Source organism: Salmo salar, unplaced genomic scaffold, assembly GCF_965601325.2.
Source record: "Salmo salar unplaced genomic scaffold, fSalSal1 ptg000135l, whole genome shotgun sequence".
Classification (NCBI taxonomy): domain Eukaryota; kingdom Metazoa; phylum Chordata; class Actinopteri; order Salmoniformes; family Salmonidae; genus Salmo; species Salmo salar.
Window position 1 is genome coordinate 611,217 of NW_027675320.1, and position 14,858 is coordinate 626,074.

Consider the following 14,858-nt stretch of genomic DNA (forward strand, 5'->3'; position numbering starts at 1 on the left):
TTTGCTGTCGCGGCTTAAGAAGACAGAATGTGAAAAACACAGCAGATGAAATACAAAAGATTTGAACTGAAGCCTGTTCAACAGTTTGGAAGACTGCTATGCTCACAAGTATAGCACAAACACTCACATGAGGTTCAATCTTTCCAAGCACCATGGACAAGAACAATGGATATCCTCATTGTCATTGCCGCAGAAAGCAAAACTATTTTGTTATTGTGTAAGGCTCCTTGGTCTAGGGGTATGATTCTCGCTTAGGGTGCGAGAGGTCCCGGGTTCAAATCCCGGATGAGCCCTTTTGCAGATCTTTTAACAAGCTCAGAGAGGCAGATCTCAGGCCACTGGTCGCAAACAGCCACCTCTTGGGCGCAGGACGAGGTGGCTTAATGGTTTAGGCGATGGACAGCTAATCTATTGTCATATTCACTAGTTGGCTCAATGTCGCACTTCATTTAGAAAACCTGCAAAAAGTAAGAGCAAATCGTACTTCCACGAAGATTGATTCCAATGTAATAGACTTGAAATTACACCCAGCCCCTAAAACTAGTGAATATGTCATGCTCTGCATTGGCCGGGAATCGAACCCGGGTCAACTGCTTGGAAGGCAGCTATGCTCACCACTATACCACCAATGCTATGTGAAGCTCGCTAGCAACATGGAGACATCGATTCATATCCTGACCGTCATTTTTGTGGAAAGTGAAAATTATTTGACCAAACGGATCGTTGGTGTTAGTGTACGATTATGGCTTAGGGTGCGAGAGGTCCTTGGTTAAAAAATCTATCATTTTAATCAGTACCTGTTACCTTCAGATTAGTCCCGTGACACTTGTGGGGAACGTAGGGCAAAACTGAGAACATTGTGACAAGTGGGGTCACATTAGTTTGTTACCCAAAGATTTTGGATTCTACAAACAGAAGTTGGCACATAAAGGGTTCCGACTTCAGACGGGTCCCCTGACACTTGTGGGGGACGTAGAGACAAATTGGGAACACCACCGTGTTCGTGAGGGCCTCCCCTTTCCGGGGAGTGGTCATACGAATTTGTAGGTCAAACGGTTCAGAAGCTGCAGATGTTTTTGTGAGAAGACCGATTATAGGTATGTCTCATGGTTTGACTAACACCGCTCTAGCTCCACCACCTTTCATTGCAGATGTGGAGGTGTAACATAAACAGTTATGGAGGCTTGAGACAGATACGACACATCTCAATCTCTCTAGTTGAAAACTGATCGATTTGAATGGGTATTTTTTACATTCGTTTACTTTGATTCACGTACTGATGCATCAGTCAACTCAAAATAAATGAGCTCCATTCTTTTTGAAGTTTTATTTTTTCAGTTTCTCTTTTAAAATATTAATTGATCTCATTTTGCTCAATATTCATTTGTCAACACTCATCATCAGTTTGCTGTCGCGGCTTAAGAAGACAGAATGTGAAAAACACAGCAGATGAAATACAAAAGATTTGAACTGAAGCCTGTTCAACAGTTTGGAAGACTGCTATGCTCACAAGTATAGCACAAACACTCACATGAGGTTCAATCTTTCCAAGCACCATGGACAAGAACAATGGATATCCTCATTGTCATTGCCGCAGAAAGCAAAACTATTTTGTTATTGTGTAAGGCTCGTTGGTCTAGGGGTATGATTCTCGCTTAGGGTGCGAGAGGTCCCGGGTTCAAATCCCGGATGAGCCCTTTTGCAGATCTTTTAACAAGCTCAGAGAGGCAGATCTCAGGCCACTGGTCGCAAACAGCCACCTCTTGGGCGCAGGACGAGGTGGCTGAATGGTTTAGGCGATGGACAGCTAATCTATTGTCATATTCACTAGTTGGCTCAATGTCGCACTTCATTTAGAAAACCTGCAAAAAGTAAGAGCAAATCGTACTTCCACGAAGATTGATTCCAATGTAATAGACTTGAAATTACACCCAGCCCCTAAAACAAGTGAATATGTCATGCTCTGCATTGGCCGGGAATCGAACCCGGGTCAACTGCTTGGAAGGCAGCTATGCTCACCACTATACCACCAATGCTATGTGAAGCTCGCTAGCAACATGGAGACATCGATTCATATCCTGACCGTCATTTTTGTGGAAAGTGAAAATTATTTGACCAAACGGATCGTTGGTGTTAGTGTACGATTATGGCTTAGGGTGCGAGAGGTCCCTGGTTAAAAAATCTATCATTTTAATCAGTACCTGTTACCTTCAGATTAGTCCCGTGACACTTGTGGGGAACGTAGGGCAAAACTGAGAACATTGTGACAAGTGGGGTCACATTAGTTTGTTGCCCAAAGATTTTGGATTCTACAAACAGAAGTTGGCACATAAAGGGTTCCGACTTCAGACGGGTCCCCTGACACTTGTGGGGGACGTAGAGACAAATTGGGAACACCACCGTGTTCGTGAGGGCCTCCCCTTTCCGGGGAGTGGTCATACGAATTTGTAGGTCAAACGGTTCAGAAGCTGCAGATGTTTTTGTGAGAAGACCGATTATAGGTATGTCTCATGGTTTGACTAACACCGCTCTAGCTCCACCACCTTTCATTGCAGATGTGGAGGTGTAACATAAACAGTTATGGAGGCTTGAGACAGATACGACACATCTCAATCTCTCTAGTTGAAAACTGATCGATTTGAATGGGTATTTTTTACATTCGTTTACTTTGATTCACGTACTGATGCATCAGTCAACTCAAAATAAATGAGCTCCATTCTTTTTGAAGTTTTATTTTTTCAGTTTCTCTTTTAAAATATTAATTGATCTCATTTTGCTCAATATTCATTTGTCAACACTCATCATCAGTTTGCTGTCGCGGCTTAAGAAGACAGAATGTGAAAAACACAGCAGATGAAATACAAAAGATTTGAACTGAAGCCTGTTCAACAGTTTGGAAGACTGCTATGCTCACAAGTATAGCACAAACACTCACATGAGGTTCAATCTTTCCAAGCACCATGGACAAGAACAATGGATATCCTCATTGTCATTGCCGCAGAAAGCAAAACTATTTTGTTATTGTGTAAGGCTCGTTGGTCTAGGGGTATGATTCTCGCTTAGGGTGCGAGAGGTCCCGGGTTCAAATCCCGGATGAGCCCTTTTGCAGATCTTTTAACAAGCTCAGAGAGGCAGATCTCAGGCCACTGGTCGCAAACAGCCACCTCTTGGGCGCAGGACGAGGTGGCTGAATGGTTTAGGCGATGGACAGCTAATCTATTGTGATATTCACTAGTTGGCTCAATGTCGCACTTCATTTAGAAAACCTGCAAAAAGTAAGAGCAAATCGTACTTCCACGAAGATTGATTCCAATGTAATAGACTTGAAATTACACCCAGCCCCTAAAACTAGTGAATATGTCATGCTCTGCATTGGCCGGGAATCGAACCCGGGTCAACTGCTTGGAAGGCAGCTATGCTCACCACTATACCACCAATGCTATGTGAAGCTCGCTAGCAACATGGAGACATCGATTCATATCCTGACCGTCATTTTTGTGGAAAGTGAAAATTATTTGACCAAACGGATCGTTGGTGTTAGTGTACGATTATGGCTTAGGGTGCGAGAGGTCCCTGGTTAAAAAATCTATCATTTTAATCAGTACCTGTTACCTTCAGATTAGTCCCGTGACACTTGTGGGGAACGTAGGGCAAAACTGAGAACATTGTGACAAGTGGGGTCACATTAGTTTGTTGCCCAAAGATTTTGGATTCTACAAACAGAAGTTGGCACATAAAGGGTTCCGACTTCAGACGGGTCCCCTGACACTTGTGGGGGACGTAGAGACAAATTGGGAACACCACCGTGTTCGTGAGGGCCTCCCCTTTCCGGGGAGTGGTCATACGAATTTGTAGGTCAAACGGTTCAGAAGCTGCAGATGTTTTTGTGAGAAGACCGATTATAGGTATGTCTCATGGTTTGACTAACACCGCTCTAGCTCCACCACCTTTCATTGCAGATGTGGAGGTGTAACATAAACAGTTATGGAGGCTTGAGACAGATACGACACATCTCAATCTCTCTAGTTGAAAACTGATCGATTTGAATGGGTATTTTTTACATTCGTTTACTTTGATTCACGTACTGATGCATCAGTCAACTCAAAATAAATGAGCTCCATTCTTTTTGAAGTTTTATTTTTTCAGTTTCTCTTTTAAAATATTAATTGATCTCATTTTGCTCAATATTCATTTGTCAACACTCATCATCAGTTTGCTGTCGCGGCTTAAGAAGACAGAATGTGAAAAACACAGCAGATGAAATACAAAAGATTTGAACTGAAGCCTGTTCAACAGTTTGGAAGACTGCTATGCTCACAAGTATAGCACAAACACTCACATGAGGTTCAATCTTTCCAAGCACCATGGACAAGAACAATGGATATCCTCATTGTCATTGCCGCAGAAAGCAAAACTATTTTGTTATTGTGTAAGGCTCGTTGGTCTAGGGGTATGATTCTCGCTTAGGGTGCGAGAGGTCCCGGGTTCAAATCCCGGATGAGCCCTTTTGCAGATCTTTTAACAAGCTCAGAGAGGCAGATCTCAGGCCACTGGTCGCAAACAGCCACCTCTTGGGCGCAGGACGAGGTGGCTGAATGGTTTAGGCGATGGACAGCTAATCTATTGTGATATTCACTAGTTGGCTCAATGTCGCACTTCATTTAGAAAACCTGCAAAAAGTAAGAGCAAATCGTACTTCCACGAAGATTGATTCCAATGTAATAGACTTGAAATTACACCCAGCCCCTAAAACTAGTGAATATGTCATGCTCTGCATTGGCCGGGAATCGAACCCGGGTCAACTGCTTGGAAGGCAGCTATGCTCACCACTATACCACCAATGCTATGTGAAGCTCGCTAGCAACATGGAGACATCGATTCATATCCTGACCGTCATTTTTGTGGAAAGTGAAAATTATTTGACCAAACGGATCGTTGGTGTTAGTGTACGATTATGGCTTAGGGTGCGAGAGGTCCCTGGTTAAAAAATCTATCATTTTAATCAGTACCTGTTACCTTCAGATTAGTCCCGTGACACTTGTGGGGAACGTAGGGCAAAACTGAGAACATTGTGACAAGTGGGGTCACATTAGTTTGTTGCCCAAAGATTTTGGATTCTACAAACAGAAGTTGGCACATAAAGGGTTCCGACTTCAGACGGGTCCCCTGACACTTGTGGGGGACGTAGAGACAAATTGGGAACACCACCGTGTTCGTGAGGGCCTCCCCTTTCCGGGGAGTGGTCATACGAATTTGTAGGTCAAACGGTTCAGAAGCTGCAGATGTTTTTGTGAGAAGACCGATTATAGGTATGTCTCATGGTTTGACTAACACCGCTCTAGCTCCACCACCTTTCATTGCAGATGTGGAGGTGTAACATAAACAGTTATGGAGGCTTGAGACAGATACGACACATCTCAATCTCTCTAGTTGAAAACTGATCGATTTGAATGGGTATTTTTTACATTCGTTTACTTTGATTCACGTACTGATGCATCAGTCAACTCAAAATAAATGAGCTCCATTCTTTTTGAAGTTTTATTTTTTCAGTTTCTCTTTTAAAATATTAATTGATCTCATTTTGCTCAATATTCATTTGTCAACACTCATCATCAGTTTGCTGTCGCGGCTTAAGAAGACAGAATGTGAAAAACACAGCAGATGAAATACAAAAGATTTGAACTGAAGCCTGGTCAACAGTTTGGAAGACTGCTATGCTCACAAGTATAGCACAAACACTCACATGAGGTTCAATCTTTCCAAGCACCATGGACAAGAACAATGGATATCCTCATTGTCATTGCCGCAGAAAGCAAAACTATTTTGTTATTGTGTAAGGCTCGTTGGTCTAGGGGTATGATTCTCGCTTAGGGTGCGAGAGGTCCCGGGTTCAAATCCCGGATGAGCCCTTTTGCAGATCTTTTAACAAGCTCAGAGAGGCAGATCTCAGGCCACTGGTCGCAAACAGCCACCTCTTGGGCGCAGGACGAGGTGGCTGAATGGTTTAGGCGATGGACAGCTAATCTATTGTCATATTCACTAGTTGGCTCAATGTCGCACTTCATTTAGAAAACCTGCAAAAAGTAAGAGCAAATCGTACTTCCACGAAGATTGATTCCAATGTAATAGACTTGAAATTACACCCAGCCCCTAAAACAAGTGAATATGTCATGCTCTGCATTGGCCGGGAATCGAACCCGGGTCAACTGCTTGGAAGGCAGCTATGCTCACCACTATACCACCAATGCTATGTGAAGCTCGCTAGCAACATGGAGACATCGATTCATATCCTGACCGTCATTTTTGTGGAAAGTGAAAATTATTTGACCAAACGGATCGTTGGTGTTAGTGTACGATTATGGCTTAGGGTGCGAGAGGTCCCTGGTTAAAAAATCTATCATTTTAATCAGTACCTGTTACCTTCAGATTAGTCCCGTGACACTTGTGGGGAACGTAGGGCAAAACTGAGAACATTGTGACAAGTGGGGTCACATTAGTTTGTTGCCCAAAGATTTTGGATTCTACAAACAGAAGTTGGCACATAAAGGGTTCCGACTTCAGACGGGTCCCCTGACACTTGTGGGGGACGTAGAGACAAATTGGGAACACCACCGTGTTCGTGAGGGCCTCCCCTTTCCGGGGAGTGGTCATACGAATTTGTAGGTCAAACGGTTCAGAAGCTGCAGATGTTTTTGTGAGAAGACCGATTATAGGTATGTCTCATGGTTTGACTAACACCGCTCTAGCTCCACCACCTTTCATTGCAGATGTGGAGGTGTAACATAAACAGTTATGGAGGCTTGAGACAGATACGACACATCTCAATCTCTCTAGTTGAAAACTGATCGATTTGAATGGGTATTTTTTACATTCGTTTACTTTGATTCACGTACTGATGCATCAGTCAACTCAAAATAAATGAGCTCCATTCTTTTTGAAGTTTTATTTTTTCAGTTTCTCTTTTAAAATATTAATTGATCTCATTTTGCTCAATATTCATTTGTCAACACTCATCATCAGTTTGCTGTCGCGGCTTAAGAAGACAGAATGTGAAAAACACAGCAGATGAAATACAAAAGATTTGAACTGAAGCCTGGTCAACAGTTTGGAAGACTGCTATGCTCACAAGTATAGCACAAACACTCACATGAGGTTCAATCTTTCCAAGCACCATGGACAAGAACAATGGATATCCTCATTGTCATTGCCGCAGAAAGCAAAACTATTTTGTTATTGTGTAAGGCTCGTTGGTCTAGGGGTATGATTCTCGCTTAGGGTGCGAGAGGTCCCGGGTTCAAATCCCGGATGAGCCCTTTTGCAGATCTTTTAACAAGCTCAGAGAGGCAGATCTCAGGCCACTGGTCGCAAACAGCCACCTCTTGGGCGCAGGACGAGGTGGCTGAATGGTTTAGGCGATGGACAGCTAATCTATTGTCATATTCACTAGTTGGCTCAATGTCGCACTTCATTTAGAAAACCTGCAAAAAGTAAGAGCAAATCGTACTTCCACGAAGATTGATTCCAATGTAATAGACTTGAAATTACACCCAGCCCCTAAAACAAGTGAATATGTCATGCTCTGCATTGGCCGGGAATCGAACCCGGGTCAACTGCTTGGAAGGCAGCTATGCTCACCACTATACCACCAATGCTATGTGAAGCTCGCTAGCAACATGGAGACATCGATTCATATCCTGACCGTCATTTTTGTGGAAAGTGAAAATTATTTGACCAAACGGATCGTTGGTGTTAGTGTACGATTATGGCTTAGGGTGCGAGAGGTCCCTGGTTAAAAAATCTATCATTTTAATCAGTACCTGTTACCTTCAGATTAGTCCCGTGACACTTGTGGGGAACGTAGGGCAAAACTGAGAACATTGTGACAAGTGGGGTCACATTAGTTTGTTGCCCAAAGATTTTGGATTCTACAAACAGAAGTTGGCACATAAAGGGTTCCGACTTCAGACGGGTCCCCTGACACTTGTGGGGGACGTAGAGACAAATTGGGAACACCACCGTGTTCGTGAGGGCCTCCCCTTTCCGGGGAGTGGTCATACGAATTTGTAGGTCAAACGGTTCAGAAGCTGCAGATGTTTTTGTGAGAAGACCGATTATAGGTATGTCTCATGGTTTGACTAACACCGCTCTAGCTCCACCACCTTTCATTGCAGATGTGGAGGTGTAACATAAACAGTTATGGAGGCTTGAGACAGATACGACACATCTCAATCTCTCTAGTTGAAAACTGATCGATTTGAATGGGTATTTTTTACATTCGTTTACTTTGATTCACGTACTGATGCATCAGTCAACTCAAAATAAATGAGCTCCATTCTTTTTGAAGTTTTATTTTTTCAGTTTCTCTTTTAAAATATTAATTGATCTCATTTTGCTCAATATTCATTTGTCAACACTCATCATCAGTTTGCTGTCGCGGCTTAAGAAGACAGAATGTGAAAAACACAGCAGATGAAATACAAAAGATTTGAACTGAAGCCTGGTCAACAGTTTGGAAGACTGCTATGCTCACAAGTATAGCACAAACACTCACATGAGGTTCAATCTTTCCAAGCACCATGGACAAGAACAATGGATATCCTCATTGTCATTGCCGCAGAAAGCAAAACTATTTTGTTATTGTGTAAGGCTCGTTGGTCTAGGGGTATGATTCTCGCTTAGGGTGCGAGAGGTCCCGGGTTCAAATCCCGGATGAGCCCTTTTGCAGATCTTTTAACAAGCTCAGAGAGGCAGATCTCAGGCCACTGGTCGCAAACAGCCACCTCTTGGGCGCAGGACGAGGTGGCTGAATGGTTTAGGCGATGGACAGCTAATCTATTGTCATATTCACTAGTTGGCTCAATGTCGCACTTCATTTAGAAAACCTGCAAAAAGTAAGAGCAAATCGTACTTCCACGAAGATTGATTCCAATGTAATAGACTTGAAATTACACCCAGCCCCTAAAACAAGTGAATATGTCATGCTCTGCATTGGCCGGGAATCGAACCCGGGTCAACTGCTTGGAAGGCAGCTATGCTCACCACTATACCACCAATGCTATGTGAAGCTCGCTAGCAACATGGAGACATCGATTCATATCCTGACCGTCATTTTTGTGGAAAGTGAAAATTATTTGACCAAACGGATCGTTGGTGTTAGTGTACGATTATGGCTTAGGGTGCGAGAGGTCCCTGGTTAAAAAATCTATCATTTTAATCAGTACCTGTTACCTTCAGATTAGTCCCGTGACACTTGTGGGGAACGTAGGGCAAAACTGAGAACATTGTGACAAGTGGGGTCACATTAGTTTGTTGCCCAAAGATTTTGGATTCTACAAACAGAAGTTGGCACATAAAGGGTTCCGACTTCAGACGGGTCCCCTGACACTTGTGGGGGACGTAGAGACAAATTGGGAACACCACCGTGTTCGTGAGGGCCTCCCCTTTCCGGGGAGTGGTCATACGAATTTGTAGGTCAAACGGTTCAGAAGCTGCAGATGTTTTTGTGAGAAGACCGATTATAGGTATGTCTCATGGTTTGACTAACACCGCTCTAGCTCCACCACCTTTCATTGCAGATGTGGAGGTGTAACATAAACAGTTATGGAGGCTTGAGACAGATACGACACATCTCAATCTCTCTAGTTGAAAACTGATCGATTTGAATGGGTATTTTTTACATTCGTTTACTTTGATTCACGTACTGATGCATCAGTCAACTCAAAATAAATGAGCTCCATTCTTTTTGAAGTTTTATTTTTTCAGTTTCTCTTTTAAAATATTAATTGATCTCATTTTGCTCAATATTCATTTGTCAACACTCATCATCAGTTTGCTGTCGCGGCTTAAGAAGACAGAATGTGAAAAACACAGCAGATGAAATACAAAAGATTTGAACTGAAGCCTGGTCAACAGTTTGGAAGACTGCTATGCTCACAAGTATAGCACAAACACTCACATGAGGTTCAATCTTTCCAAGCACCATGGACAAGAACAATGGATATCCTCATTGTCATTGCCGCAGAAAGCAAAACTATTTTGTTATTGTGTAAGGCTCGTTGGTCTAGGGGTATGATTCTCGCTTAGGGTGCGAGAGGTCCCGGGTTCAAATCCCGGATGAGCCCTTTTGCAGATCTTTTAACAAGCTCAGAGAGGCAGATCTCAGGCCACTGGTCGCAAACAGCCACCTCTTGGGCGCAGGACGAGGTGGCTGAATGGTTTAGGCGATGGACAGCTAATCTATTGTCATATTCACTAGTTGGCTCAATGTCGCACTTCATTTAGAAAACCTGCAAAAAGTAAGAGCAAATCGTACTTCCACGAAGATTGATTCCAATGTAATAGACTTGAAATTACACCCAGCCCCTAAAACTAGTGAATATGTCATGCTCTGCATTGGCCGGGAATCGAACCCGGGTCAACTGCTTGGAAGGCAGCTATGCTCACCACTATACCACCAATGCTATGTGAAGCTCGCTAGCAACATGGAGACATCGATTCATATCCTGACCGTCATTTTTGTGGAAAGTGAAAATTATTTGACCAAACGGATCGTTGGTGTTAGTGTACGATTATGGCTTAGGGTGCGAGAGGTCCCTGGTTAAAAAATCTATCATTTTAATCAGTACCTGTTACCTTCAGATTAGTCCCGTGACACTTGTGGGGAACGTAGGGCAAAACTGAGAACATTGTGACAAGTGGGGTCACATTAGTTTGTTGCCCAAAGATTTTGGATTCTACAAACAGAAGTTGGCACATAAAGGGTTCCGACTTCAGACGGGTCCCCTGACACTTGTGGGGGACGTAGAGACAAATTGGGAACACCACCGTGTTCGTGAGGGCCTCCCCTTTCCGGGGAGTGGTCATACGAATTTGTAGGTCAAACGGTTCAGAAGCTGCAGATGTTTTTGTGAGAAGACCGATTATAGGTATGTCTCATGGTTTGACTAACACCGCTCTAGCTCCACCACCTTTCATTGCAGATGTGGAGGTGTAACATAAACAGTTATGGAGGCTTGAGACAGATACGACACATCTCAATCTCTCTAGTTGAAAACTGATCGATTTGAATGGGTATTTTTTACATTCGTTTACTTTGATTCACGTACTGATGCATCAGTCAACTCAAAATAAATGAGCTCCATTCTTTTTGAAGTTTTATTTTTTCAGTTTCTCTTTTAAAATATTAATTGATCTCATTTTGCTCAATATTCATTTGTCAACACTCATCATCAGTTTGCTGTCGCGGCTTAAGAAGACAGAATGTGAAAAACACAGCAGATGAAATACAAAAGATTTGAACTGAAGCCTGTTCAACAGTTTGGAAGACTGCTATGCTCACAAGTATAGCACAAACACTCACATGAGGTTCAATCTTTCCAAGCACCATGGACAAGAACAATGGATATCCTCATTGTCATTGCCGCAGAAAGCAAAACTATTTTGTTATTGTGTAAGGCTCGTTGGTCTAGGGGTATGATTCTCGCTTAGGGTGCGAGAGGTCCCGGGTTCAAATCCCGGATGAGCCCTTTTGCAGATCTTTTAACAAGCTCAGAGAGGCAGATCTCAGGCCACTGGTCGCAAACAGCCACCTCTTGGGCGCAGGACGAGGTGGCTGAATGGTTTAGGCGATGGACAGCTAATCTATTGTCATATTCACTAGTTGGCTCAATGTCGCACTTCATTTAGAAAACCTGCAAAAAGTAAGAGCAAATCGTACTTCCACGAAGATTGATTCCAATGTAATAGACTTGAAATTACACCCAGCCCCTAAAACAAGTGAATATGTCATGCTCTGCATTGGCCGGGAATCGAACCCGGGTCAACTGCTTGGAAGGCAGCTATGCTCACCACTATACCACCAATGCTATGTGAAGCTCGCTAGCAACATGGAGACATCGATTCATATCCTGACCGTCATTTTTGTGGAAAGTGAAAATTATTTGACCAAACGGATCGTTGGTGTTAGTGTACGATTATGGCTTAGGGTGCGAGAGGTCCCTGGTTAAAAAATCTATCATTTTAATCAGTACCTGTTACCTTCAGATTAGTCCCGTGACACTTGTGGGGAACGTAGGGCAAAACTGAGAACATTGTGACAAGTGGGGTCACATTAGTTTGTTGCCCAAAGATTTTGGATTCTACAAACAGAAGTTGGCACATAAAGGGTTCCGACTTCAGACGGGTCCCCTGACACTTGTGGGGGACGTAGAGACAAATTGGGAACACCACCGTGTTCGTGAGGGCCTCCCCTTTCCGGGGAGTGGTCATACGAATTTGTAGGTCAAACGGTTCAGAAGCTGCAGATGTTTTTGTGAGAAGACCGATTATAGGTATGTCTCATGGTTTGACTAACACCGCTCTAGCTCCACCACCTTTCATTGCAGATGTGGAGGTGTAACATAAACAGTTATGGAGGCTTGAGACAGATACGACACATCTCAATCTCTCTAGTTGAAAACTGATCGATTTGAATGGGTATTTTTTACATTCGTTTACTTTGATTCACGTACTGATGCATCAGTCAACTCAAAATAAATGAGCTCCATTCTTTTTGAAGTTTTATTTTTTCAGTTTCTCTTTTAAAATATTAATTGATCTCATTTTGCTCAATATTCATTTGTCAACACTCATCATCAGTTTGCTGTCGCGGCTTAAGAAGACAGAATGTGAAAAACACAGCAGATGAAATACAAAAGATTTGAACTGAAGCCTGTTCAACAGTTTGGAAGACTGCTATGCTCACAAGTATAGCACAAACACTCACATGAGGTTCAATCTTTCCAAGCACCATGGACAAGAACAATGGATATCCTCATTGTCATTGCCGCAGAAAGCAAAACTATTTTGTTATTGTGTAAGGCTCGTTGGTCTAGGGGTATGATTCTCGCTTAGGGTGCGAGAGGTCCCGGGTTCAAATCCCGGATGAGCCCTTTTGCAGATCTTTTAACAAGCTCAGAGAGGCAGATCTCAGGCCACTGGTCGCAAACAGCCACCTCTTGGGCGCAGGACGAGGTGGCTGAATGGTTTAGGCGATGGACAGCTAATCTATTGTCATATTCACTAGTTGGCTCAATGTCGCACTTCATTTAGAAAACCTGCAAAAAGTAAGAGCAAATCGTACTTCCACGAAGATTGATTCCAATGTAATAGACTTGAAATTACACCCAGCCCCTAAAACTAGTGAATATGTCATGCTCTGCATTGGCCGGGAATCGAACCCGGGTCAACTGCTTGGAAGGCAGCTATGCTCACCACTATACCACCAATGCTATGTGAAGCTCGCTAGCAACATGGAGACATCGATTCATATCCTGACCGTCATTTTTGTGGAAAGTGAAAATTATTTGACCAAACGGATCGTTGGTGTTAGTGTACGATTATGGCTTAGGGTGCGAGAGGTCCCTGGTTAAAAAATCTATCATTTTAATCAGTACCTGTTACCTTCAGATTAGTCCCGTGACACTTGTGGGGAACGTAGGGCAAAACTGAGAACATTGTGACAAGTGGGGTCACATTAGTTTGTTGCCCAAAGATTTTGGATTCTACAAACAGAAGTTGGCACATAAAGGGTTCCGACTTCAGACGGGTCCCCTGACACTTGTGGGGGACGTAGAGACAAATTGGGAACACCACCGTGTTCGTGAGGGCCTCCCCTTTCCGGGGAGTGGTCATACGAATTTGTAGGTCAAACGGTTCAGAAGCTGCAGATGTTTTTGTGAGAAGACCGATTATAGGTATGTCTCATGGTTTGACTAACACCGCTCTAGCTCCACCACCTTTCATTGCAGATGTGGAGGTGTAACATAAACAGTTATGGAGGCTTGAGACAGATACGACACATCTCAATCTCTCTAGTTGAAAACTGATCGATTTGAATGGGTATTTTTTACATTCGTTTACTTTGATTCACGTACTGATGCATCAGTCAACTCAAAATAAATGAGCTCCATTCTTTTTGAAGTTTTATTTTTTCAGTTTCTCTTTTAAAATATTAATTGATCTCATTTTGCTCAATATTCATTTGTCAACACTCATCATCAGTTTGCTGTCGCGGCTTAAGAAGACAGAATGTGAAAAACACAGCAGATGAAATACAAAAGATTTGAACTGAAGCCTGTTCAACAGTTTGGAAGACTGCTATGCTCACAAGTATAGCACAAACACTCACATGAGGTTCAATCTTTCCAAGCACCATGGACAAGAACAATGGATATCCTCATTGTCATTGCCGCAGAAAGCAAAACTATTTTGTTATTGTGTAAGGCTCGTTGGTCTAGGGGTATGATTCTCGCTTAGGGTGCGAGAGGTCCCGGGTTCAAATCCCGGATGAGCCCTTTTGCAGATCTTTTAACAAGCTCAGAGAGGCAGATCTCAGGCCACTGGTCGCAAACAGCCACCTCTTGGGCGCAGGACGAGGTGGCTGAATGGTTTAGGCGATGGACAGCTAATCTATTGTCATATTCACTAGTTGGCTCAATGTCGCACTTCATTTAGAAAACCTGCAAAAAGTAAGAGCAAATCGTACTTCCACGAAGATTGATTCCAATGTAATAGACTTGAAATTACACCCAGCCCCTAAAACAAGTGAATATGTCATGCTCTGCATTGGCCGGGAATCGAACCCGGGTCAACTGCTTGGAAGGCAGCTATGCTCACCACTATACCACCAATGCTATGTGAAGCTCGCTAGCAACATGGAGACATCGATTCATATCCTGACCGTCATTTTTGTGGAAAGTGAAAATTATTTGACCAAACGGATCGTTGGTGTTAGTGTACGATTATGGCTTAGGGTGCGAGAGGTCCCTGGTTAAAAAATCTATCATTTTAATCAGTACCTGTTACCTTCAGATTAGTCC

At 43.1% G+C, this 14,858-nt stretch overlaps 22 non-coding genes across 22 annotated transcripts; 11 read left to right on the forward strand and 11 right to left on the reverse strand.

Annotated features, from left to right (window-relative positions):
* The first annotated feature begins 221 nt into the window (after positions 1-221).
* Positions 222-293, forward strand: trnap-agg (transfer RNA proline (anticodon AGG)). The gene has a single exon. It is a non-coding gene; the product is annotated as a tRNA-Pro (tRNA).
* A 267-nt stretch (positions 294-560) lies between these two features.
* Positions 561-632, reverse strand: trnag-ucc (transfer RNA glycine (anticodon UCC)). Its single transcript has one exon. It is a non-coding gene; the product is annotated as a tRNA-Gly (tRNA).
* Positions 633-1,625: 993 nt separating this feature from the next.
* Positions 1,626-1,697, forward strand: trnap-agg (transfer RNA proline (anticodon AGG)). Its single transcript has one exon. It is a non-coding gene; the product is annotated as a tRNA-Pro (tRNA).
* Positions 1,698-1,964: 267 nt separating this feature from the next.
* trnag-ucc (transfer RNA glycine (anticodon UCC)) lies at positions 1,965-2,036 on the reverse strand. The gene has a single exon. It is a non-coding gene; the product is annotated as a tRNA-Gly (tRNA).
* Positions 2,037-3,029: 993 nt separating this feature from the next.
* trnap-agg (transfer RNA proline (anticodon AGG)) lies at positions 3,030-3,101 on the forward strand. Its single transcript has one exon. It is a non-coding gene; the product is annotated as a tRNA-Pro (tRNA).
* Positions 3,102-3,368: 267 nt separating this feature from the next.
* trnag-ucc (transfer RNA glycine (anticodon UCC)) lies at positions 3,369-3,440 on the reverse strand. The gene has a single exon. It is a non-coding gene; the product is annotated as a tRNA-Gly (tRNA).
* A 993-nt stretch (positions 3,441-4,433) lies between these two features.
* On the forward strand, positions 4,434-4,505 carry trnap-agg (transfer RNA proline (anticodon AGG)). Its single transcript has one exon. It is a non-coding gene; the product is annotated as a tRNA-Pro (tRNA).
* A 267-nt stretch (positions 4,506-4,772) lies between these two features.
* trnag-ucc (transfer RNA glycine (anticodon UCC)) lies at positions 4,773-4,844 on the reverse strand. Its single transcript has one exon. It is a non-coding gene; the product is annotated as a tRNA-Gly (tRNA).
* A 993-nt stretch (positions 4,845-5,837) lies between these two features.
* trnap-agg (transfer RNA proline (anticodon AGG)) lies at positions 5,838-5,909 on the forward strand. The gene has a single exon. It is a non-coding gene; the product is annotated as a tRNA-Pro (tRNA).
* A 267-nt stretch (positions 5,910-6,176) lies between these two features.
* trnag-ucc (transfer RNA glycine (anticodon UCC)) lies at positions 6,177-6,248 on the reverse strand. The gene has a single exon. It is a non-coding gene; the product is annotated as a tRNA-Gly (tRNA).
* Positions 6,249-7,241: 993 nt separating this feature from the next.
* Positions 7,242-7,313, forward strand: trnap-agg (transfer RNA proline (anticodon AGG)). Its single transcript has one exon. It is a non-coding gene; the product is annotated as a tRNA-Pro (tRNA).
* Positions 7,314-7,580: 267 nt separating this feature from the next.
* On the reverse strand, positions 7,581-7,652 carry trnag-ucc (transfer RNA glycine (anticodon UCC)). Its single transcript has one exon. It is a non-coding gene; the product is annotated as a tRNA-Gly (tRNA).
* Positions 7,653-8,645: 993 nt separating this feature from the next.
* On the forward strand, positions 8,646-8,717 carry trnap-agg (transfer RNA proline (anticodon AGG)). The gene has a single exon. It is a non-coding gene; the product is annotated as a tRNA-Pro (tRNA).
* Positions 8,718-8,984: 267 nt separating this feature from the next.
* On the reverse strand, positions 8,985-9,056 carry trnag-ucc (transfer RNA glycine (anticodon UCC)). Its single transcript has one exon. It is a non-coding gene; the product is annotated as a tRNA-Gly (tRNA).
* A 993-nt stretch (positions 9,057-10,049) lies between these two features.
* On the forward strand, positions 10,050-10,121 carry trnap-agg (transfer RNA proline (anticodon AGG)). Its single transcript has one exon. It is a non-coding gene; the product is annotated as a tRNA-Pro (tRNA).
* A 267-nt stretch (positions 10,122-10,388) lies between these two features.
* On the reverse strand, positions 10,389-10,460 carry trnag-ucc (transfer RNA glycine (anticodon UCC)). The gene has a single exon. It is a non-coding gene; the product is annotated as a tRNA-Gly (tRNA).
* Positions 10,461-11,453: 993 nt separating this feature from the next.
* On the forward strand, positions 11,454-11,525 carry trnap-agg (transfer RNA proline (anticodon AGG)). Its single transcript has one exon. It is a non-coding gene; the product is annotated as a tRNA-Pro (tRNA).
* Positions 11,526-11,792: 267 nt separating this feature from the next.
* Positions 11,793-11,864, reverse strand: trnag-ucc (transfer RNA glycine (anticodon UCC)). Its single transcript has one exon. It is a non-coding gene; the product is annotated as a tRNA-Gly (tRNA).
* A 993-nt stretch (positions 11,865-12,857) lies between these two features.
* On the forward strand, positions 12,858-12,929 carry trnap-agg (transfer RNA proline (anticodon AGG)). The gene has a single exon. It is a non-coding gene; the product is annotated as a tRNA-Pro (tRNA).
* A 267-nt stretch (positions 12,930-13,196) lies between these two features.
* On the reverse strand, positions 13,197-13,268 carry trnag-ucc (transfer RNA glycine (anticodon UCC)). The gene has a single exon. It is a non-coding gene; the product is annotated as a tRNA-Gly (tRNA).
* A 993-nt stretch (positions 13,269-14,261) lies between these two features.
* On the forward strand, positions 14,262-14,333 carry trnap-agg (transfer RNA proline (anticodon AGG)). Its single transcript has one exon. It is a non-coding gene; the product is annotated as a tRNA-Pro (tRNA).
* Positions 14,334-14,600: 267 nt separating this feature from the next.
* Positions 14,601-14,672, reverse strand: trnag-ucc (transfer RNA glycine (anticodon UCC)). The gene has a single exon. It is a non-coding gene; the product is annotated as a tRNA-Gly (tRNA).
* Positions 14,673-14,858: the final 186 nt, after the last annotated feature.